Source organism: Pseudorasbora parva, chromosome 7, assembly GCF_024679245.1.
Source record: "Pseudorasbora parva isolate DD20220531a chromosome 7, ASM2467924v1, whole genome shotgun sequence".
In the NCBI taxonomy this organism is placed as follows: Eukaryota; Metazoa; Chordata; class Actinopteri; order Cypriniformes; family Gobionidae; genus Pseudorasbora; species Pseudorasbora parva.
In genome coordinates this window covers 36,134,644-36,161,169 of record NC_090178.1, presented here as the reverse complement: position 1 = coordinate 36,161,169, position 26,526 = coordinate 36,134,644, and the positions used below count along the sequence as shown (strand labels likewise).

General features: G+C 36.9%; 1 protein-coding gene across 1 annotated transcript in view; it reads left to right on the top strand.

Moving 5' to 3' along the window:
• Positions 1–870: 870 nt before the first annotated feature.
• tcaim (T cell activation inhibitor, mitochondrial) overlaps positions 871–26,526 on the top strand; it is an 87,115-nt gene continuing 61,459 nt past the window's right edge. Inside the window, exons 1-2 of the mRNA XM_067449201.1 lie at positions 871–1,067; positions 14,875–14,932. The gene's annotated coding sequence lies outside the window, so the exon portion shown is untranslated. The remainder of the gene's footprint in view (positions 1,068–14,874; positions 14,933–26,526) is intronic.

Here is a 26,526-nt window from a genome sequence, read left to right as displayed (position 1 = left end):
TCCGACTGATAAACAGAGAAGAAGACACCTTCGCGAATGGAAAAGTGCTTTTAAGACGATATCTGGTTTTCTTTTCGCTCGAAAGCCAAAGCAGGAAAACCCCACCCAACAATACCAGATGCGAGAACGCAGCCGCACACAGTCGGAGCCACACGTTCTGCGCACTGTAACAGCACAGACATGTCATTTCCTGCAAATCATGACACGGAGTCATTGTGTTGTTCAGACTCCAGTCAGTGAGTAAATGAAATGCTATAATGAAGCACCTATTGAGAAACAAAGCCTCCGTCATCATGGTGTTAACCCCTAGGCACATGATCCCTCAATTTAGTGCCATTAGCATTGATTTATTTTTGGTCTACTTGAGAGATAACTTACTCGATTTTATAGGCGGTTTTTGCATGATAGACACTCACTTTTCAGTGCGCACAGTGACTCTACTGTCATGTACAGCAATTTTACCCCCACCGCAAGCTCACACATGCTGCTTCATCAGCTCACACACTGCGCGGCGGTGGAAGCGTGCTCATTCTAGCATGTCTCGATGACTTATCCTAATCCTTATGTTTTAGGCAAATACCAATAGCTGAATCAATCTCCAGTGTGAAGGCATTCCCCTTGTTTCTACTCTTTTTTTTTGCTCGAATTTTAATGAAGACAAGGCATGAGCTCCAATCGGAAGGTGGGAGAGACCACTCAAAGTCAGAAGGAGGGTGTCGCCGATGGTATAGATGGAGAGTGCTCGTGGCTTCCTCTCTCCCTCCCGTCTTCCCGTTCCCCCTCTTGTCAGCACTCTCCCGTGGGTGGTACAACCTGGCAGATTACAAAACACCCCTCCCATGTGTCTCTCTACTCTCTGTGCCAGGGTGAGGCTACCGATCTCATTCTCCTGGAGCGTGTGAGTGTGTGAGTGGAGGTAGGGAGCGAGGATGGAGAAAGAAACATAGTTAGTGAACAAGAGCGAGGGGAAGTATGAAAGAGAGTGTGTGTGAGAGCTGGGAAGCTCACAGAAGCGACGGGACACAATCAACACCACTGTCTGCAAAGATCATGAGGGTATCCGAGGGGTAAGTGCCGCCTGCACACACACACACACATACACACACACACAGACAGACATAGATGTACTACACACACTCATTGGCTTTGGCTATGTGTGTATGATTTAATGCCCGAGGCCCTGCAGAGCATACTTCCTTTATTTGGAGTGTGTCTTGTCCACACTACGGGTGATGCCTTTTAAAAGTACATGTTCTCTTTGTATAATGGTCTGTCACATTTTTTAACCTGTCCACTGTAGCGTCACACTAAGAACAGTGACTTCTCTGTCAAGCCCTGATGAGGACGAGGGACTGTCCCTTTGGGTTCCCTTAAACAATGAGACTTTTCAAAGATGCCCTCGGAATTTTCAAAAATACGGAAAACGCACGTCGCAGCGAGAAACGACGCACACCTTTATGCGATCAATTTTACGTAACACGGCAAAGGCTGTCCAGAAATCACTGCGCAAGACCTGTTCACGCCGCAAAGAATCGGAAATGGTTCACATGCGAATACATAGACATGGACACATATGTGTTCATATGCACTTATTCTCACACACACACACACACATACACACCTTTGGGTGAGATAAAGCAGTGAGTATAGAACAAGCTGGAGTCATTATGAGTAGGCATGTCGCCTTTTCATCTAAGTGAAGGTGCAGGAAGCAGCTCCTCTATAAATGCAGAGTTTCAGTAAGCCCTACCCTGTGGAATAGATAGAGCTATTTATGGCTGGAAGTGAGAGACAATTTAGAGACCCCGTAGATAAAGTTTAGCCTCTGTGTGCTAATAGTTGTAGTTTTAATGTAGGGAAACCTGGGAGGCCAATGTTCCTAAGAGAATTAGTCAGAGGTCAGGTGTGGTCGCACTATGGCGGCACCTTTCCTAGGCGGTTGACGACTCTTCATGTTGGCCTGCATACAAATGAACCCTATGTGTGCTACAAATTCCCTGTGCAACATGTAATATTCACCGGAATCTATCTATCTAAAATACTTTTTGTATATGTGCTATCAGAACATCTATGTGTCTCTGTGTGTATATGTAAAGGAAATGTATGTGTGCTATGTATCTCTGTGTGTGTTTGTCAGTGGGAGGCTTCATTAGTGAGCGGTGGGAACCCAGGTACATTAGTCTGCATCTCTCACCTGCGTCCATCCTCACAGGAGTCTACACTGACATTTCGTGTACTCAGCTTACTATAATGCAAAAGGCCATTCACCCCATATTACCAAACAGCAATCCAAAGATTGCGCACTTTAATACAGATATGCCAAAGAAAATTGCCTTAATGAATGTATGCTCATTTTTGAGCTTCAGTGACTATGAAAGGTATTTACCATTCACCATGCATTTAGTTTATCAACAGATAAATGAATTGAAGTGCACATGAATTATGTAGCTACTAAAGCAAAGATGGCTGAATTTCACAGTCTTGAGTTGTACGTTACGTATTTAGCAAAAGGAGGATGTCAGTATCAGCCGAGTACATTTCCATTATTCACGGACACATATGCGTAAGCGTGTGGTGCACATTTGATGCCATCCTGTGAATAGAACTGACATATAATAATGGCAACTTGATGATGTAGAATGACCCTCATAAAGCAATACGGTCCCGCCCGGCGTGTAATTCATACATGGGTTTGCATGATGCCCTGAAATAAATGGCCCCTATTGTGGCGCCTAGCTGCTCTTCAAACAGCGATTTAGTTGTGCTTGTGCATTTCTCTGCATGTGTATTCCTCACACCCTGAAGAAACAGTAGCGACTAGAAAATTCCAGCATATTGAAACCTTTTAAAATGGCCATAGATTGAATTATATTTAGGCCTGTTTATCATTATCCTAATTGAAGATGACACTCATTGACATCTGTCAAGGTTCATTTTAAGCCCTGTTTAAAAGTCACTTACATTACTCCCGAAACAAAACATGATTTAGGTCTCACACAATATATAGATTGTAGAGCTTGCTCAGTGTACCATTTGGTTTCAGTTGCGCTCCATATGCTCATGTGGCTTTGGGTGTGGTGCTGTACGCAACCAAATGCTGGACTAACCGTGAGGATTTACCTAAGCTGTGTGTCTGTGAGCGCTTTGGTAACGCTGTTGGATTTTTCTTCTATAAGAGGCAATTAATGTCATCTGTAAACGAGCGGCACTGCAAAGCAAAAGATGGATTTAAGACCAACTATTTCTTACTGATATCTTGTTATATGGGATATGACATAAGGCACCCAAGCATGCATTCCAATGTCAGGGGTCATTATTACAATACTACTGAGTGACAATGTACATATATACCACTGCTTTAGGATGCCGGAAAACATTATATGTGTAAGACAAAGACGGAAAGAAAAGGGAATTTTTTTTGTTTTATACATCTTCAGCATTTTGCATTTACGTTTTATATATATATATACATATATATATATATATATATATATATATATATATATATATATATATATATATATATATATATATATATATATATATGCACATATATAAAAATTCATATATGAATGAGCTTTTAGGATCGTTAAATAACAATAGCATTAATCTATCTCTATAATACGAAGCCCTCCTTGTGGATCTGCTCACAAAATGGCCGTAGAGGCAAAGCTGCCCACAGGCTCTGTGATTGACAGAGAATTCCTCCGAGGATGGATGTGCGCTATATGGTGAGGAGCTCAGGAAGTGTGTAGGCAGAATCACCAGCGCACCAGGGAGGTTCCTCGTCTTTGTTCTCTAAACCATAACCGTTAACAAAGGCAGTTTGCAAGCAATTCGTTTTTTAAATCAATGCATTTTTCGTCTGTGTTTGTGCAATGCGAATTATGTTAGACGCGTTTTAGAGGAGGCCAGATAAATGTATGCGTGTACAGTACCTGTGCGTAAAGCGAGTGAGTGTGTCGCTTGCTTTGTGCTGACTGAGTGGAGGTTTTGTGGTTAGATTGCGTTTACGTGTGGAGCATTCAAGGTTTATGTAGTACAGAATTACAGTTTTATATATAAAACACACCATGAATTCATAAATTAGACATTGATTTCAGTGATCTTTCTATTAAAGCAACACAATTATTTTGCAATCCAAAGCACATATTAGAACCGATTATCATTTTAATTTTCACTTGTTTTAATTACATAGATTCCTATTTATTTAGTATTTAATGTTATCAGACATTTTAATATAGAAAATTACTCAGCTATACAGAATATTGATTTAAAACAAGCCCTTATTATTAACGTCAATTATGAAAATCGCCTTTACGTGAAGGAATGTATTGGCATGGATTATTCTATTGGTTAATCCTCAGCACAGCATTCGTTAATACTAAATTCTATTCACTGCCACAATAATGGCGATATCAGACAAAAGCTTCTCAGCAGAGCAAATGCACAATACCAACGCTGATTAGTCTATTAAAGAGATAACATGCCTCCCATCCCCATCCCCCTCCACCCATCTCTATCTCTCTCTTTCTCTCTCTCACACACACACTACCTCATTTTTCTCATTGATTGGTTTCCTATGCCGGAATTAGCCTTCCATTTCCGTTCCTGAGCTATATGCTCTATCCAGTGGTTTTCAATCCTGGTCCTGGAGACTCACAGCATTGCACATTTTGTATGTTTTTCTTTAACACACCTGATTCAGAACATTAGCTCGCTAGGGACTGAACTGAATGGGGAAAAATCACTTCTACTCTCTTCTTTCTTTATCTTTCTGTTTCCATCACATTTTCTCTATAGTATATCTGTTCATGGACACAATGCAATTTTACTATAAAATAATTAACATGTTAAATTAGTGTGATTAATTGTAACAAAAATACAACGCAATACACATTTTTTATTTAGTTACTGTAAAGCATTTAAATTCTTTACATTTGATTTGTCAGCAAAAATGCTATTAATTACAGTTAATTACATACATTAATCAGCATATCTTTACATCAGTTAATGAAATTATAGATATTGCTCAAGAGAATGATGGGACATTAGCGAGTAAGCGGAATAGGGGCATCTCTCTTATGAATTCTGACACTCATCCAACGCAAAGCAATGCAGCCAATATTCCATGTAATAGAACCATTAAAAGTTATTAATAATACAGGGAGGGGGATTGTGTGTGTGTGCACGTGTACGTTTAGCGTCTGTGCTCCCCTAGGGCCTCGTAAAACAGACGTGTTCTATATTCACATCTCTTTGATGCCGGTTTGTAGGGTTTCCCTTCATTTGTTTCCCCTTCATTTACATTTACACACACACACACACCAGGGTGTGTTTTCATGAACATACTTGCACTCAGGCACATGCACACGTGTCATGTGACCGTTCTGGAGTCTCCTCTGAGTTCTTTGTGTGCAGCCTCTCACGCTGTCACACTCAGACACACCACACACGCGTGTTCCTGTATGTGTGTGTGTGTATGTTCTCTGTTGCTCCTGCATATCTGCACACGCACTCGCTGCGTGGGCTTTGTGTGGGTGGAGAAAGTGGAGAACAATGATGGGTTCTCTTGTCTGTCTGGTCGTTCGCGTCAGGATATGTGTGTGTGTGCGTGTGTCTCCAGTGTTCTGATGCACTTATACACAAAGGTAAGCACTTTCTTCTTTTATACTTCGCTGTCTTACACCTAGTTTAATTTCCTAGAAGATTCCTGTAAGATTTATTGTCTAGCATTACCCTTGATGCTGCATATGGTTTATTATATTCTTCATATAATATTGTTTAGCTTTTTGGTGAATGTGAAATAAATGATGTAGGCTTAAAGAACCGAATTCTGTTCCTCAAGAAACAATTCCAGTGACTGTCTTTGTCTTCACACCACCTACATGCCCAATATAAGATGGAATTTTATCATGTGAATTTGTTGTGAATTAACTACAATTGATACATTTTGATAGACATTTTTCATCTCTATCCATTCCATCCTCAGCATTCCCATGATTGTAAGAGCGGACATCCCGCATTCATTCATTTACCATAATGTGGCGAGATCGAAGCATGTTGCCGGTTGTAAAGCGTCATGGCCAAAGACCCACATTCCATCACACTCCTTCACTGAGGGGTTGTCTGGCCTTTCCGCTCTCCCTTTCTCTCCTCCGTTTCTCCCTCCTCTCATTGTCCTCCTCAAATGCCTAGCGGAAACGTGCTGAATCTGTGCTCGCCTATTTCCATATCAAAAGGTGAGGTATCACCACGGGACTTATTGGTGGGACATTTTCTTAATTATTATGGCAAGGATAATATTAGTTCTGTTTGACAAGGTTGGGTTTGATTGAGGCTTAATTGAGCTATTTTTGTAGGTTTCACCTTGGGTTTATCCGTTCGTAGCACTTCCAAAATAAAGAGCCTTTATCAGTTTGTTCAGCTTTTCAATGCCGGAGCCAGAACTGTGAGGAGGTATTGTGCACCGTTCTTATCTGAAGAACAAGACTTGGTACACAACACAATAGTTTATACTTCCCTTTTGTTCCTTATTAGGAGCAAATCTTTTGCTTTTTGGTCCAATTGACGCACCCAATGTTTAGCTTTGTCCTAAAATGCTGTTTCACAAAATAAAAGAATGTAATGAAGATATTTATAGATCGAAACTACTGTATTTCCTTGAGGCAAAGAAATAAAAAGATGTTCGGTGATATACTTTAATGTATTCGCATTCTGCAGCTTATTTTAAAATACATATCTCATTGTACATATATGGATTAAATCAGTTGAATTTTTGAGTACCCTCCCTTAACCCCATGAATGTTTCCCCAAATCATTATAAAATATTGGGTCTTTAGCGACCCGGACCTATATCTAACACGGATGGATCTCTAATAAAATAAAAGAAAAAAAGGATTGCATATTTTGTTATGTTTTGGAGCTTGGAGGGTTTCAGTTTGAGCAGATGTTTTATACCATCATCACTGTCCTCGTCAGAGCTCATTTCCCAGTACATTCAGCATCTGGCTCATATTTGCAATCTCAAATTTCTCAAAACTATCATTTTCATTAGCTTTAACATAAATATTTCTATCGCTGACAGCTTCTTCACTAGATCCACCATCTAGTGACAGTGACACTAATATAGTATCAGTACTGGCTCTGCTGTAAATCTCAGTCATTTTAATTTTTCCTGCTGATATTTCCTATTCTTTTGTTTTCTGCCTGTGGTAACTATGGGTGAATCATCATCATTGTGTATCAGATATTACCAGCTTGTGGAATAAAGATGAATTGCACATATTCAGTCATTAAAATATAAAATTATTGTATTGCCGAAAAAAAATACTATTACACACCTCGGGTCCTTGGCGACCCTATACATTTTGTTTTACAAAAAAGTGAATAGGAAGACAGGCATTCTTTTATAATTTAATATTTTTTTCTTGTTATATTGTTTATAATTAATTGATTAAGGAATTCTAAGAATGTCTAACTTTAAAAAAAAAATGAATGAGAAGGAGGGTAGTAAATGATGCAAGGGTTAAAAAAATTGACTAGTCGGGAGTGAAATATTTGAAACCACTACTGGCAATCCTCTGCCATATTTCTCAATGCTTTGTAGTTCACAGAGTCATCGGTTCTGTGTTCAGTAGAGTGGAAGAATTTGGCTTGAACTGTAGACTCATATGAACTCACTCCATCCCTCCCCTCAGTTCATCTCTTTCTCTCTCCCCCTCCCCCTCCCATCCACTCCCTGTACTTTCATTTCTACAGCTTAACATGCTACAAAAGGGTCAGGGTCGTAAATCACTGTACAAATCCATGTTAAAACTGCTGAAGATTTACTTTTTTTCTTCTTCTTCAGTAGGAGCTACCTTTTTCTGCCCTAAAGACCACGTCTAACAGAAGTCAGGGGAAATTGGGATTGAGATATTGATGTAATATTCAGTTTCTCAGTTGAGCAGGGGAGGGTTAAAGAGTAAAATGAGTGAAATTTGTCTGATATCTTTTGTTGGAATTAATTGGGACAATTTAGGCTACCACTGAAAGCTTTTGTGTTTTTCTTTTTTGAAGGTAAAATATGTGCCACTAGCATCAACAAAGTTAAAAAGAATTCAGATCTTCTTGGGTCCAAAAAAAAGCACATTTGTTTTAATTTACATGAAGCTACTAATACCGAACCGGACCAAGATTTGGTCTCCACTCGGAACTCAGGTCAGACCTATTTTACGGCCTTCATGCAAACTTTTTGTCTAAAAATTGTATTGTCATGACTTATACTGAACAAATTTATACAACTTCATCACTAATTTGCCAATACATGAGATAGTTGCATTTTCGCATTAGATTGTTTAAGCAATGTTGTTAATTTCAGAATTATCCTATGAATGGCCTACTTATAGGAGTCTCTGCATATGAAATCAAGAGACTTCATTCCTCTGGAAAATTTGGTTTTCTTTGAAGACACTGATACGGGGTGCGTTTTTCAAAAGCAACTATGGTTGCAAGTTCCGTCTTTACCAACAGATATCAATGGAACGTCTGACCATACACTGTAAAAAAAAAATATTTAAAAAGTAATTTGTCTGGTTGCCTTAAAATTTTGGGTTCATTAAAATAAAAAAATTGAGTTAATACAGTGTACATTAATACAAACATTTTTAAGAATTGACATCACCCTTTATTCAAATAGTATTAAAAGATTTTGTAAGCATATTGCGTAATTGTTTTTTACGCAATTGCCATAATTGCCTAGAAATCTAGACGCACCCTAGCGGCAGCACATCTAATCTGCCGCAAGTGTCGTCTAGCAATTCTCAATACCCTTCTGAGCTGTAAAAACCAAACTCTGGTCAGGCCAATCACATTGTGTATAGAGTCGGTGGGCGGGGCTTAACATATTGACGGCAGAGTTGTGCTTGCATGCTTCTAGTAAACACAGAAGCTGGCGAACGGCGGTCTTTCGAATCAGCTTTGACCACGACTCTGGAAGACTTGGAGTTAAGCTTTTCTCTGAAAAAAATAATAAAGAACGGCACTGAAGTCATTCTTTAAAAGGGAAGATGTGTGTGGAGTTTTGCCGACCGGATACGGCGAATGTTTAATCTGTCAACTAGCTCGGCTTCACGTTGCTCTGGTTGGTTGTAGCGATATCCTATCGCGTGCAGAGGGAGTTTGAAAGACCACCGTTTATCCCGCCCCTCGGATTGAGCCCTGTCAATGGTGAGTTTCCAGACCAAACATGATGTGGGTCTGGCTTGTCAGGCTACAATTTACATTTAATACATTTGTGTTTCAAATACAATAATATTTTTTTGAGTTTCTATGTATTACACCAATTTCCTTCATTATTTTAACAAATTTGTTTTATTTCAATGAACTCAACATTTTAAGGCAACCACAGATTACTTACTTTTTAAGTTAAACCAACAATATTTTTTTTACAGTGTAGTTGGCTAACGATGCTTTTGGGAAACAACCCTGCTCAACTGTTATTTATTCTTCAAAATACTGATCTTGGACTCCACACATGCACATGTCCAAATCCCAAAGAGTTCTGCTTTGTCATTTATGAATAATGTAGATGAAAATTATAAAAACAGTCAATATGTGCGCGCTGAAATTGCATTGCCAGTGTATAAGAGGATTAGTTACATGGCATTAGTGTGCTGTCGACATCATGAGTGTGTCGACACTGGGATTATGACACGAGGATAATTGGCATTTTTCATTGAAAGCCAGAAGACAAACTGTGATGGTAATAATGAAATAGTGCACTCGAGGCAAAAGGCAAACAAAATAGACATCAGGTAACAAAGATGAACATTTTGTCCAAAATCAATGTTGATATCCCATTGAACTGCGGTTTTATGTGAAGCGAGGATCAGAGCAGATTTCGGAAACGGCTGCCGTGAAACCTGAATTGCCGTGGCGCTCTAATCCAGAGAAGAGCTCTTCACGCGCTCTTAATATGTGTGCTTTAATAGACGGCGAGACCTGAATAACCGCAGCTTTGAAGTAATTCTGTTCTGCACAACCTCTCTGGCTCTGCACTGACCCTTTCTCCTCACCGTATAAAAAACAATTGCACATTCATATCCGCACAACTAACCTTCACACTTTATCCGTTCAGCCATCAAACACATTAGATCCTGCTCTACTCTGCACAGTTGTGATAGAGTGACACACAAAGGGCTTGTAGCACTAGTTTGCACAGCCTGTTTTCTACAGGATGACATTGCTTGTGCCCGCGGCAGTCTTAAATGGATTTCACACCCATACCTCCTCAGTGGGGGATTTTCTGCTGCTGGGCCCAAACTTAGCCACCAAACTGTCAGCAATTTTACATTTGCTGCTTGAGGATAACAGATGCTTCCTTTCCATGAATTCTGATTGTGGAATATAAGAAAAATAACGGATTCAATAATGCATTTTATTATTTTTTATTATGATTAAAATATGGATACTTTTGCACCTGGGGACATATAGATAACATCTTGTTGTGGAAATGATAAGTAATTTTGCACATACATGTCTGCTGACTATACATGTAAGAGTATTATCTGAGTATAAGTAGATTGTTAGGGTTAGGGTTGGAGTTAGAAGAACAAGTTGGCATGTACTTGCATTCACACACATCCCGTAAAGACGTGACATTGATGTGATGTGTAATTTTTCCGCAGCATCTTGAGTTTGCTTATGATCTGCGATTTCTCTCGAAAAACCACGCTCGAATATTTTTTTCTGATTCGATCATGAACGTGTATTACGTACTGTTCCACTAAGCTGACGAATGATCTCAGCTTCAGCGCCACCTCTACGAGACACCCCTTACGGCATTGATCCTGCCTTTTGTTCACACGGGGCGTGTTCTGGGACTGATCCAGACAATGTTATATGTCCCCATCCTGGGATCAATCCCGGGACGTGTTTGCATTCACACACAAGGCACTCTAGCAATATTATGTCCGTTTTCTGGGATCAATGCTCTGTGTGCAAGGTGCTTTATAGTCAGTAGAATGTCTGTTGGGGGACCATCAAAATAAAGTGTTAGCAGACACATTAACAGATACAAATGATAAGCCTTTATAGGATTATTATAATAGTAAGATTCCATCAAATTGGAATGAATAACCCTCAAATGTTTTAATTGAATAATTGATTAAGAATTGTTCAATTATTCAATTAAAATATGTAAGGATTATTCAATTCAATTTGATGGAATTTTGGTATTAATTGAAATGCGTAAATCTTTAAAAATACATATTAAAATTGTTTTGAGTGTAATAAGCAGACAGTGTATATATAGTCTAATAGTTGACATGTGTGTGTGGAATGTCACACACACACACACACACACACACACACACACACACACACACACACACACACACACACACACACACACACACACACACACACACACACACAAATAAAATATATTTACTAAAGCTAATTTAATAGATGTTATGCATCCAAAATATACAATTAAAAGATATTCAACACACTTAATTAGACAAAATAATAATAACAATCTGCAATATAATCAATATAATTTAATCTCCAGTAAGTTCGTTCACTTTAATTTTTTGTATTTAATTTTTTAATTTCATGTAATTTTTACTTCAGTTTTACTTCATTTGTTTATTAAACTTTGTGTCAAAATTGTTTGATGTGGTCAAAATTATGATATAAATTATTCCCACACAATAAATAAGCCTAACTGAATTGGTTTTGAATCAGTTTTGACAATTATAGCTTTTTTTTTTCTTTTTTGAAAATGCCTCTAATATTTTTGATGAATTTTTAATATTGAAAATATATGGCTATAACATACACATTTCCAAAAAAGTTGACAATGATGTAATTAAAGTTAAAATCTGTTGTTGTTATTGTCATATTAATAAAAACCTGCCTAAATTAAAAACCTGTTGGATTTAAATGTTCCCATTGTTGATGTTGAATGCTGTACTATAATGACATTTCACTGGTACTGATGGACAAAAACTTCATTCATTATCATTTTCCATATGGACACCAGCTTTATAAACAGTTAATCTCCAATAAAAGACATATCGTTTTTCTTTGATGACTTCACCTGTACAAACAAACGCATATACCCACACGTTCAAATGTTCTTAATTCCCTCTCTGAGAAACAGACTCCTGTGAAATGAAATAAAAAATAATCCCTTGAGTGTGAAGGGCTCTGGAAGGGGAGGCAGATGAGCGAAGAGTCTGATCTCTGGGATGGGAAAAAAAGCGGGTTTAAAATGTTAATCACCATTCGCCACCGCCCTGTCAGTTCTGTCTTTAACACTCTTGTCATGTGTGTCTTCGGTTGTTTCTCTCCTCAGTTATATTCATCACACCGCACCGAACTGCTCACATGAATAATTATCTTCTAAACACTCGGAGTCACTCTTTATGTAGAGCGATGTGTTGATCTAGATAATGATACAGGTTGCCCCAGTAGCGGCAGAGACGGCCTAGTGGCAAACTATATTTTTACACAATTTAGAACAGGCAGCAATCATTTGCTCTGTACCCCTGGGTGTCACAATAATTCTGTAAAATTAAAGTCTCCTTTTCGGCTGCTCCAATTTCCTATCCTAATTTTAAAAGGTTGTGGACAGATATTCTTTTATCAGCTTCCACCGAGCTGTAAGCGTAATCTCTGAAGATCTCAATTAAAATCATCAGTGTGATGGAATTAATTGTAATTATCTAGGTGAAAATGCGTTTCCCCCATTTTGCTGTCAATGGCTCGTTCGTTTAGTCATTTTACCTTTTTTTTAAGAATCCTCGGTCATAGATTGTCGTTTTTATAATTAACAGATTTATACTATATAAAAATCCCATTTCCTGTAATGCGAGACGTCTCCTGGATTGAATTGGCATGCAGAAAGCCAGCCATGATGTGACAGAGAAAAGGTTAATGTACTGTACACTTAACCGTCTCTCAGCCTGTAGTCCACACCACAGACGATCTTTTAAAGGCACTAATGGCGTTCTGTGAAATAATCAACATGCGTGCGCCTCATAGAGGAAAACAGCTGTGCTAGACAGTCCCGCTGCTGAGAGCTGTGCTGAGCTCTGCTGTGTGTGTGTGTGTGTGTGTGTGTGTGTGTGTGTTTCATGCTGTGTGTCTACAGCCGTCACCTGATTCATAGGCACTTCAAGAACAGGACCGTACTAAGATCATTTTCAAATGGGCAAATGCCTAGCTTTATAAAAAAAAAAAATAAGCTTATTAACTGAGTATGTATATTTCATTTCAAGATTCATCCAGATTAATTTATTTTATGTTTTACATCTATCTATCTATCTATCTATCTATCTATCTATCTATCTATCTATCTATCTATCTATCTATCTATCTATCTATCTATCTATCTATCTATCCATCCATCCATCCATCCATCCATCCATCCCTCCCTCCCTCCCTCCCTCCCTCCCTCCCTCCCTCCATCTTCTATCCCTTCCTCCCTCCCTCCCTATCCATCCATCCATCCATCCGTCCATCCATCCATCCATCCATCCATCCATCCATCCATCCATCCATCCATCCATCCATCTCTTTACCCATCCATCTCTTTACCCATCTATCTATCCATCCATCCATCCCTCCCTCCCTTCCTCTCTCCACCCACCCCTCCATCCATCCATCCATCCCTCCCTCCCTCCATCATCTATCCCTCCCTCCCTCCATCCATCCATCTCTTTACCCATCCATCCATCCATCCATCCATCCATCCATCCATCCATCCATCCATCCATCCATCCATCCATCCATCCATCCATCTATCTATCTATCTATCTATCTATCTATCTATCTATCTATCTATCTATCTATCTATCTATCTATTTATCTATCTATCTATCTATCTATCTATCTATCTATCTATCTATCTATCTATCTATCTATCTATCTATCTATCTATCTATCTATCTATCTATCTATCACACATAATTATTTAACAAACATAAGTGATGCTCTATTTGAGGGAACATTTTAGGGGATTTCTCTGGAAACAGAACAATATTTCACATTCAGCGATGATAAGATGAGTCATCGCTGCATCCGACGTCACGCGATCACAAATCATAAGTCCATTAGAGTGAATCTTCTCTTCATGAAAATGATAGCCTGACTAATACATTCATGTGATTCTAGCAGTGCAAGTGAAGAGAGAATTATTCATGGTCCAGTTTGTCAGCTTTTGTCCTTGAATCGTTTAGTCAATTAATAAACAATCGGGCCGGAACAGCAACGCGCAGGCAGCTGGAGAAAACCTCCGCTCAATCAATGAGTGTAATCATATGGCTTAAATCTGATATCGAGCCCAAGTGTGAGCCAGGTGATTAATGACACTGTTAACTTTGAAAAACGAGTATGGCTGCGGTTGACCCTCCCCCTCATGGACAAAGCCAGAAATACACAGTTGTCTTCTTCTTTCTGTTTGTTTGTGTTCATCCCCTCTTACTCCCCCTTTATCTCTCTCTTGCACTCTGCCAGCTGTATTTGTCTCTTCTCTGTCACTCTCACTCCATCACAGTGAAAAAAGTGCTCCAAACTGCTGATCAAATTTTGAAATACCCCCCTTGAATATTTTTGTGCACATGCTGAACTTTGTATTCAAATATTTTATAGACTGGTAATGGTCTCATAGATTTTCCTCAAGCAGGATTCCTGTACTGCATTTCCAAATAATTTCATGCTAATTTACCTTCTATTTAAAATCTGTCAACCGAATCTTCCTTTAGAAACTGAAATTGACGTCATATATTTAATTAGAGTTCACCACTTTTTAAATACATTTGAGACATTATAACATATGCACAGTAACATTTATATAATAATGTGTTTTTTTGTGTGTTTTTTCAGCAGTCAGAATGGTGCTTCCTGAAGGAAGTTACACAAGGCCGTATGGATCCTCTTAAGTGTAAGTATTGCAATAATAATATCTAATTTTGCCCATATTTTAATGATTTTCTTGCATATAACCAACCCATATACATCACTGAATCAAACATCACAGAATCAAATCAAATTCTGTTGCATTATGTAAAAGTGCTATATGGATAAAGTTGACTTGACTTGACTCAGAAAGTATCAAATGACACTTAAATTAATATGGTGATGTGTTTGAGATGAAACATCATCAACATTATAAAGTTATACACTATGCTAACACGAAAACAGGCGTTTTACTGTAGTGATCAATTACGAACTTTCTTAAAACTAAATTAATCCAAATAAAACAAATTGGGACTTCTGTTTGGACAAATTAGTCATTCTCTGAAGAGCAGAAGTGGACTGGTTTGCAATGTTTTCACAAAAAAATATATGAAATATTTGGCTTAGCTGAATAAATTTATACTTAAAATATATACTAAACAGATATAACATATTAGTTATACAGGATAATTTATATTAATTATTAACACATAATATAATCTACAGTTATTTTCTTAAATTGTTTTTAAAGTGCTACTCTGTGTTTGTCATCTTTGGTTTGGCTTGCTCAGTTGGGGACACTAAAATGTCAACTAAATATCCAAATAAATGTAATTACTAAACTAAATTAACTACATCAACTATATCACTGATCTGCCAACATTGTCACTATATGATAAATTGAAATGAGCTGATAACATCACCGTTTGCTCCAGAGCGACTGTACAGCCAAATTAAATTCTGTTGCATTATTTTCTTGAAAAACACTGTGAAGCTGCTTTGAAACAATCGTCATTGTAAAAGCGCTATATAAATAAAGTTAATAAATTTATTAACAGGGGTGTGAAACTAATGCTAAAAAAAAATTAATTGGTTTGAGTTGAGCCAACTGAAATTAAACAAATTATTTCAAAAATGACCTTTTATGAGTATTTAAACCTTTCTTTACCTTTCAGTCGGTCACGTTCGATGTAACGTCTCCGTTCAACCCTTAACGGAACGAGGGTTACATACGTGACTGAGATGTTTTCTTTTGAGTTTGCAAAACTTAAGAGCAATAAAATGGATGCGTACAAAAGTTCTGCTTACTTAAACTTAAAATTTCTTAGCTTTTTTTATTTTTATGTAACTTTAAGTTTTGCCAACAAAGTGGAATTTACAAATGTATAGCAGAACTATACTAACTAAATCAAGTGAATGTACCAGTATGCTTTCTTTATAAAGCTACATCAAACGTGTGCAAAAATAAGCACATGAAAATGTCCTATATTAAAACTCACAAAAAAATTGTGAATAAATGATCCAATGTTTGCTTTGTCATGCTTTCCGCTGCCCCGGCTCTGCAGCAGCAGTGTCTGTTGTGAAGCACAGTTGTATTTCCTTTCCTCTCTTTGTTTAGACTGACAGGTAGAAGAGTAGCCACGTGTCCATTGTGTCACTGTGTGTGAGAGCGAGTGTGTGTCTTTGAATGGTGTGAAAGCACCAGGCTGGCATGCCAAGAGATCTTTTCAGCAAATATAACCCCGACAGCATGCAGGCTTCCTTTAGTTTCCTTTATTTTCTCTGTCTCTCTCTACTCGCGCTGTGTTCGCCGGTAATCAGATTATCAATCAAATAAATTCACAGTCTTTTTAAGCTTCGGCTAAATCTTCTCGCTTCCTGTGACTGACTAAAAGGCGCATTTTGACGGCGCCAAGCCAAGACCGAATCGAAAATACACAAACTTTCAATTTATTTACATTTTGGTAGCTGTTTATTTATTTCAGTGCATTACATGTTGTTGGTTAATTAAATAAATTTCATGAAAAATGTACATTTTTAAGTACAATCAACTTGTATGTTTAAGTCTGTTCAACTTAAATTACATTCATTACATTTTTTACAGTGTAAAGGAAGTTCTCAGTTCATTGCTGAGAAAATTATATTGATACAATTTTATAAGAACAGATCCAAATTTGTCAATTTGCAATTGTTAATAAATCTAACAAATAAATCTTTAAGAAGCAAAATTATAGAACTTAGTTTATAATTTGATTACAACATAAAATATATTAAATCATGATTTCAGCACGCATAACTTTGATTGTTTAGAAATATATTATCATACAAGAACATTTTGTAACACTTTATTATACCATCTCAATGTTACATAGCAACGATCATAGTAACTAAAATGTATGCATAATTACATCCTATCCATAACCTTATAGTAAGCATGTATGGTTAATTAATATTACACAGTACTTAAATTTTTTATTATGTCTTAAAATAAAATGCTACACTTTACTTGGTAACATGTTATTTTACAGTGACCATGTTACATGTGCTTACTATATTAATAACAGTAAATTATACATAATTAACTGCAACTAACTCTAATCTTACAGTAAGTACATATAGTTGCATAATATTAATCAGTACTTAAATATGTAATTACACTGTAACAATGACACCTTGAAATAAAGTGTAACCCTTTATTTAAGGTGCCTTTGTTACATTCTAATTATACATTAGTACTGAGTAATTTTAATAAAATATATGGGTTATGGATAGGATTAGGTTTGTTCTATTATGCATAATTTCTAGTTATTACAATAGTTACTACATGTAACCTGTAACAAGGACACTGTATTCTATAAGGTTTGAACTATATTAGAGCAGCTGTTAAAAGTAGAAACATGTAGTTTGTTAAAACACAAAATACCCTTTTGTCCAGCGTTGGTTCTTACACCGAACGACTGAAGAGCTGTGGGCAAATGCTTAGTTGGACCACATTTCCAATGGCACTAAATTGAAACATTATTTTTGAATCATTTAGCAACCTATTGGCCATCATTAGCCGTAACTGCTAATCGTTACATAATGCGGTTAATGTCGTGTGCCTTGTTCATCATGTCGGAGCAGCTTTTCTCTGTTTCCTCTGATCCGCCCACAGTAATGGGTCTGCAGTCTGCTGTCAATCAGAATGGTGCTCCACAAGATGACTGATTTTATCATGTACCGCATGCAGCTCTACAGATTCTTGTCGTTATGGATTTTTTAATAGCGATGATGATTAGGCAAGATCGTGATGGGGGGAGGAGGGGAAGGGAATGGCTGCAGAATGACTTGCATTTTGTGGATTCTACAGGGAGGCCTTTAGCGGGACTAATTAGCAGAAGACAACTTTAATGGACTTTCTCAAGCATTTCCAGCGAACGTCCTCGCCGTCCGTCTGCTCCGTTTAGCAGGACATAAGGCAGAAGGTTATTTAGCCAATATATTTTTAATGCAGGGAATAACTGATCTTACATCATATACAGTATAAATGCAAAAGTAGTCCAAGGCACTCGATGGGTATATTGATTGGTGATTGGTGAAAAATTGGTGACAGAGACACCTACGCGTTGCGGCTTTACATGCCTTCGTCAGGTGTGTGACACACCCTGACGAAGGCATGTAAAGCCGCAACGCGTAGGTGTCTCTGTCACCAATTTTTTAAATGCTTAAGCCATGAAAAAATAAAGGCTTTTTAACTTTCTCAATATACCCATCGAGTGCCTTGGACTACTTTTGCATTTAAACTTAATTATCCTACACAACCAAAGAGCACCGAGATCTTACACCCTGTGCAGCACTTCCTGCATTCCTTTGCATTGATCATATACAGTATATTTTTATTGCAGGGAGTCCCAGCATTTATAAAAGCATTATCCTTGCCACTTCATTTAACTCATGAATTATAATGAATAATGAATCACACTTGTTTAATGTAATCTTCTCTTTTGGGTTCGGTGGAGTAGATGAGATCTGCTGGGTTGGTAAAGTATTTAAACGTGTTTAAAGTTCAGAAGTGCAGTTTAACTGAGGAAGAGTAACTCTCTCCTTTCAATTTCGTGCCATGTCATCGAAGAGACCAGGCTACATTTTTTCAACAGCAAAACTTCAGCACACATTTCTTTTTTTTCCATTTTTGTTTACTTTCTTTTGTTTTTACTTGTCATTGCTTTTATCTGTTTTGTTTTCTTTTGTCGTGCCTTTTTCTCTTTTGTTTTGTTTTGATTTGTTTTTTGATCTGTCATTACTCTTTTGTTTTGTTTTGTTTTTTGATCCGTCATTATTCTTTTGTTTTGTTTTGTTTTTTTATCGGTCATTATTCTTTTCTTTTGTTTTGTTTTGTTTTTTTATCGGTCATTATTCTTTTGTTTTGTTTTGTTTTTTTATCGGTCATTATTCTTTAGTTTTTTTGTTTTTTGATCTGTCACTTCTCTTTTGTTTAGTGTTGTTTTTTATCTGTCATTTTTCTTTTGTTTTGTTTTTTGATCTGTCACTTCTCTTTTTTATCTGTTTTTTGATCTGTCATAACTCTTTTGTTTTGTTTTGTTTTTTTGATCTGTCATTACTCTTTTGTTTTGTTTAGTTTTTTGATCTGTCATAACTCTTTTGTTTTGATTTGTTTTTTGATCTGTCACTTCACTTTTTTATTAGTTTTTTGATCTGTCACTTCTCTTTTTTATTAGTTTTTTGATCTGTCACTTCTCTTTTTTAATTAGTTTTTTGATCTGTCACTTCTCTTTTTTATTAGTTTTTTGATCTGTCACTTCTCTTTTTTTATTTGTTTTTTGATCTGTCATAACTCTTTTGTTTTGTTTCGTTTTTTTGATCTGTCATAACTCTTTTGTTTTGATTTGTTTTTTGATCCGTCATTACTCTTTTGTTTTGTTTTTGATCTGTCATTACTCTCTTTTGTTAAATGTTTTGATCTGTCATTTCTTTTACTCTCTTTTGTTTTTTGTGTTTCCTTTTACTCTCTTTTTTCATTTTTTATCTGTCATTCCTTTTACTCTCTTTCGTTTTTTTGTTTCCTTTTACCTTTTTTTCTTTTTTATCTGTCATTCCTTTTACTCTCTTTTGTTTTGTTTTGATTTTTGATCTCTTGTTACTCTCTTTTGTTATTTTTTATCTGTCATCCTTTTACACTTCTGTTTTGCTTCATTTTTATCTGTCATTCCTTTTAAACTCTTTTGTTTCGTTTCATTTTTATCTGTTTTTTACTTTCTTTTTCAGATCTGTCATTGCTCTCCTTTGTTTTTGTTAAATGGTTTATCTGTCATTCGTGTAACTCTCTTTTTTCTCTCATTAGTTTTACTCTCTTTTTTCGATCTGTCATTGCTCTCCTTTGTTTTTGTTCCGTTTTTTTTAAATCTGTCATTCCTTTTATATTTTTGTTTCAATTAGTTTTTTGATCTGTCATTCCATTTACTCTCTTTTCTTCTTTGTTTTGTTTTTGACCTGTCTTTTCTCTCTTTTTTTGCTTGGAACAAAGTTTGCTTTAATTTCCTTTCCTCAATAAATACAACAACAACAAACAAAAAAAAATCAGGAAAAAATGCTGTCCATTGCTGTCCTCCTCCTATGACTTTGCTGTGCTGCATGAGAGATCCAATGTAAAGGGAAACTCTCTCTCTCTCCCTCTCTCTCTCTCTCTCTCTCTCTCTCTCTCTCTCTCTCTCTCTCTCTCTCTCTCTCTCTCTCTCTCTCTCTCTCTCTCTCTCTCTCTCTCTCTCTCACTCTCTCACTCTCTCACTCTCTCTCACTCTCTCTCTCTCTCGACTGCAGTGCCACGCCTGCCCAGCACACAAATACTCTAAGACCAGTCTGGATACAGACAGGTCCAGATAAGCCCCAGCCTATGGTTACAAGTCTATTTAAGAATTTATGTTCATTCATTTCAGCATGCATTGAAGATAATTTAAATCCGCATAATAGGTTGCGGATGGCAAACATGACTAGACAGTATTTCCATTAGTGAAATTAGACAAAGCAGAAAGCAAATGTTGCATTTAGCATTGCTAACAGTTTTACGGCGAACAGCAGCATATAATGGGTGAAAAAGACAGCCATTTTGTGTCTAGAGGCTGTGTCTTACTGTCTGACTACAGCAGGGAACACAGAAATGGAGAAACAGCCGTGCAACGTGGAATCAGATAGGCTTAAAATGATCTTCCTGCATTCAGTTTTTTGATGATTGTAATTTAGATTTAGTCTACAGAATCTTTAATAGAATATCTGTACCTTGCAAACAATGGGAAACGTGTTTGACAAAGTAAAAAATGAGATTTGTCTCTTTTAGAGGCAGTATTGTTTTACAAAGCACACATTATCGGGGACTATCACTGCATGCCATGCGTTTATTGACAGTCTGGAGATCACAAGGCCATCAGACAAGACTATGTGTATGTGTGTGTGTGTGTGTGTGTGTGTGTGTGTGTGTGTGTGTGTGTGTGTGTGTGTGTGTGTGATTTGTCCACTTGCAGAGTAGTTGTTTAATGTATGAAGCAAGATTCAGACCAGTAGCTCGTCACAAGATTTAACTAGTAATGAGCAAACTGCCTCCGGGCTGAACAGATTCAAGAAATAGATCTGCTGACTGTCGGTATGAGATTATTTTCACAGTTAATTTCTCTCTTATCATTAACATTAGCATACATGTCCTTTTGGTTAATTGGGTTGATAGTCACAGACAGTTTGATTAACACTCAAAGAAGAATCTGAAATGCTCACTGCATGGTAGGCGATTCACCCTGGCCAGATTGCATTTACCAATTAACAGGTTACAGTGAACTGATAACATGTCTTAGCATGTTTGAAGCTCAGCAATTATTATTAGCTGTGGGAAACTAAACTATATTTAGGAGTAAATTACATTCATGTTTATGAATCATATTAATCATAAAATGGCATCCTTGGGTTCATAAAATGTCCGTCGACATGTTTTTTTGTTGTTGTTTTTTACCCCAAAACGTATATAGGGGAGAAGGACTTATCTTTATCCATTTAGCTTTTCCAAGCCGTTTGCCTTTGGCAGCTGCATTGAAAGTGATAAGAGTATAAACCGAGTTGCTGTTTTTGTCTGATGCCTTTAAAATGACCATCAAAATCACACAAACATACAGTAAGTCGGCACATAACATTGTTATATTAATTATATTAGCCTATATTAATTATTTTATATTATATTATATTATATTATATTATATTATATTATATTATATTATATTGTTTTATAACAGCAACACAAAATCAGACGCCGACTGGAACACAAACTATGGTGACTCACTAGACTATCCCTAAACTAAATCCTAAAACATATTTATTTATTTACTTATTATGCATCGTCCAGTTAATGATGTTCCCTAAAGTAAATCGAAAAAGCATCCATAAATTCTAAAGGTTAATTGTGTGTTTTCTGTATCATCTAGACAGTATGAAGATTTCTTTTTATTTTTTATTTTTACTAACCGAATATAATAACATGCCCTTGAAAATTTGTATTACATCTGATGTAATTGCATTAAATACTGTTTAGAACGGTTCTAACTTCTGTATAAAACAATAGTGGATTTAATATAAAAATGTAATGTTAAAATGAGTTGTGGAACGGTTCAAATTACTCACAGTTTGGTTTGTATCACAGTTTTATCGCTAAGGATTGGTATGTTTTCTGTTCCGGGAAATTAGGACATTTTGTCAAATAAAATAAACAAAATAAGAACAAATAATCAAACAACAAGCAACAGCACGAATACATGATGCATATAAGATAAACAGTGCTTTTCAGATTGTAGCGGTACAGAAATTGAACAAAGTAGGCTGATAAAATATAAAAATAGCATTGCATATTGTAATCTTCACAGTATAAATTCAATAGCGATTAATCATTATTGAAGTTACAAAATCTATTCAGTCAAGAGCAGTGAGTGATTTCTTAGTCATTTGTTGTTTGTTCATTGACATTAAAAACACAGATATTAGGAATAGGCTTCTTTCCCTTTAAGAAATAATGCACAGTACATAGGCTACTGTACACATGAACGTCTTTATCGACTGTTTACGTTTTACTTAAGACATAACCTACTATGTTCGCTAGAGTTACTCACTAAGATTGTCATGTTGACATTATTTTGTGTGAATTTGTCCATTCAAGCACAAGACTTGAAAGAGCTCTCAATATTTGCTCGCTATCTCTGCGACGCTCCACGCGGCTTCATATGAGTGCATAATGCACACACACACACACACACACACACACACACACACACACACACACACACACACACACACACACACACACACACACCTACCTTCTCTCAGCGGGCGCGACGCCGACTTCTCTTTCTCTTCAATGTTTAAATTGGCAAGGCTTACTTGAGTTTAGTTTAAACACAACGTGTGGTGTTCAGGTCTCACCTGCACTCACGCGCTATCAACATCCGGTAATGACGGCATAATGACTGGTCCTGGTCATGTTTCGAGCAGACGCACTCCCATACAAGAGTGACTGTTTTGTTCAGGCTTTTTGATCATCGCTGTTGTATGGAACGTCAAAGCTGCCAATATCAAAAATAAATAAATAAATGTAAAAATAAATAAATAAATACATGTAAAAATAAATGTAAAAATAAATAAATATACATAGAAAAGCAAAAAATATATAATTATTTATACATTTATTTCCATATTTATGTATTTTTTTTATTTTTTTATTTATTATTTTTTTCCACATGTATTCCTTTCTACATTTATTTATTTATTTATTTATTTGTGAATTTATTTATTTCTACATTTAATTATTTCTACATTTATTTATTTAAGCATTTATTTCTTCCTATAATTATTCGTGCCTAGGGTAATGAGGAGGGCGGGGTTTACCTCAGACATAGCAATCAAGCTCAGAGTAGGCGAGGGCAAAGCGTTGAGGTCACAGTGGCACCTTGTGGTGTGGCCGAAATACAATAAGTATAGCCTACTGATGTTGATACTGTCTGTGATGAAGGACTTGGATATGTATATGGCCAGAATATTATATCACAGGTTTAAGTCATATCACCCTAACTGTTAGAAATCTAGACGCACCCTATCGGCAGCAAATCTAATCTGCCGCAAATGTCGTCTAGCAACTCTCAATACCCTTCTGAGCTGTAAATGTCAAACTCTGGTCGGGCCAATCACATCGTGTATAGAGTCGGTGGGCGGGGCTTACCATAATGACCGCCGAGTTGCGCTTGTGTGCTTCTTCTGGTAAACACAGAAACTGGCGAATGGCGGTCTTTCGAATCAGCTTTGACCGCGACTCTGGAAGACTTGGAGTTAAGCCTTTCTCTGAGAAAAGAACAAAGAACGCCACTGAAGTTATTCTAAAGAAAGGAATATGTGTTCTGAGTTTTGCCGACCGGATACGCTGAAAGTTTAATCTTTCAACTAGCTCTGGTTGGTTGTAGCGCTATCCAATCGTGTGCACGCCATGCAGAGGGAGTTTGAAAGACCACCGTTTATCCCGCCCCTCGGATTGAGCCCTGTCAATGGTGAGTTTCCAGACCAAACATCTTGATGTGGGTCTGGCTTGTCAGGCTACCTAACTGTAGCCTACTGTGTTGTAAAATGTCCTGGGCTAACCAACATGAACAGCATCTTCAACCGTTCTGATAACAGGGACTCTGAAATGGAAGTGCTTGATATATTCTCATGGAAAGGAAGCAGTGCACATAGGCTACAGTGAAGTCCACGCAAGCATATTGACCAATACATTTGAAACAAGACCACGTTTTTGCTGTGGTAGTCTTTAGCCTAATTCCATAAAATCATGTCCGGGGGCAACTTTATTAAAAGTATGAACGTCGTTAATCCAAAAATATGGCATGATGAATAATGAAATCAATACGTTTAATATGAAACTAAAACAGACAGCAGGTGGCAGCAAGTCACTGTCGTAATGACAGCATTCAATCCATTCATTTGATTCCTTAAACTACACAAATAAAATAAAAAACACGACGTGTTGAAGCAGTTCAGCTGTATATTTGTTTCTGATCATTTCTATTTAGGTCTATTCGTTATTCTATATGTGTACCGAGTTTCATATATGTACGTGCAAGCGTTTTTGATTTATGGACCAAGTTAAATATCACATTCAAGGGAGCCCCCCTGCCACGCCCGGGTACCAGCTTCAGCCCTGATGGCGGCGCATTCTTATGCGTGTGCAAAGTTTCAAGAGTTTTCGAGCACGGTAAAAGCCCCAAAAATGCCCAAATAGTCGGAAAAAAAATAATAATAATAATAATCCTTAGAAGAACAATAGGGCTCTGTGCCCTTTCAGGGCTTGGGCCCTAATAAGTAAATCAATACTTTGAATTACCTTTTTAGTGTAACTTAGCCAAATATCATTTTGCATCTTCTGATTGCAGTTGTATTTTGGCAGAGTGTCAGCCTGTGTCTGATTCTGTGCTGCCGGAACTGTTTGATTGATCCTTCTGTTCGGTTTTCCTGATGGGACTTTGCGATATAAAACTGCTAAGTAAAACCCCATAATGCGAGCTGGGCGGGCCAGCGCCCTGCTGACTAAGCCTAGCTGTCAGGAGAGCTCAGAAGGAATGGGTCGGTCTGTCAGAACTTTGATGCCGGATCTGAGGAGGCAAGGCTGCCTGCCTGGGACTGTGCCATGGATTCCTCCCCCGTAGCAGCCGCCGCCTCCACAGAACTCAGCTCGGGGTAATTTCCTTAAGAGCTTTAATTACGGCCAGGAGCCATTAATGTTTAGGCCAGCGTTTAGCAAGCAAACCAAGCATGACAAACTTTCCAAATGTCCTGTCTGAGGAGTTGTTTGCTTAGCAGAAATTCATAATGCTCTAATGGGTGTAGTTAACAAAAGATGAAGTAAACTTCAGTCGTTTGCCAGAAATGTACCTTTAAAATGTGGTTTTACAAATTGAACTTAAATTTACAGTAAAACATATATATATATTAATAACATATTATTAATTGACTTTATTAAGAACCACCTTAAAAAACACAGGTGTTAAAGAGGAAGCCATATACAAAACGCCATATACAAAACGCCATAACAAATTACACTAAAAAATGCAATAAACATTCATTTAACAATAGAAGATAAAACTCTAATGTGAATAACTAATATAAGAAAAACTAAGAAGAACGTTATTTGAAAGAAAAATCATCAAATGTGAGCTGTCACTGAGAATTCTGGGAATGTCAATTTCCATTATTTCCTTGAAATAATAAGATGACTTGATCTTACTTCAAAAGACTGTATATTTAACAGTATTTTACTATAAAATTACATGAAATGTCAAATTAGATGTATTGGTTCTGTATTATTTATTGTATTATTTTTAGACATAAACCATGGCAGTATAGCCTACCATGATATTATATAGGAAGAACTAACATTCAAATATCAAAGTTCATTAATATGGTATTACCATCTCACACCATCACTACCACATATTACTACTGCACTTTTTTCTCTCCGTACAAGCACTGTAAAATAAAAGTTGCTGCCTACTAATTTTTTTAAGTAGCTACAATAATCTTGTTTAATGATCTTGAAATGTTTAAATCATTTCAACTTAAATTACATTCAACTTATTTTGATGAGTATTTTATGAGCAATGTAAAAACATACATTGGGCCTCATTCATGAAACTTTCGTAAATATATTTTACAAATAGCCTATATTTTGTAAAGATTCTGGAGCAAATTCTGAGTAATCTGCACGTAAAATGGACCTTTACGAAAACTCTC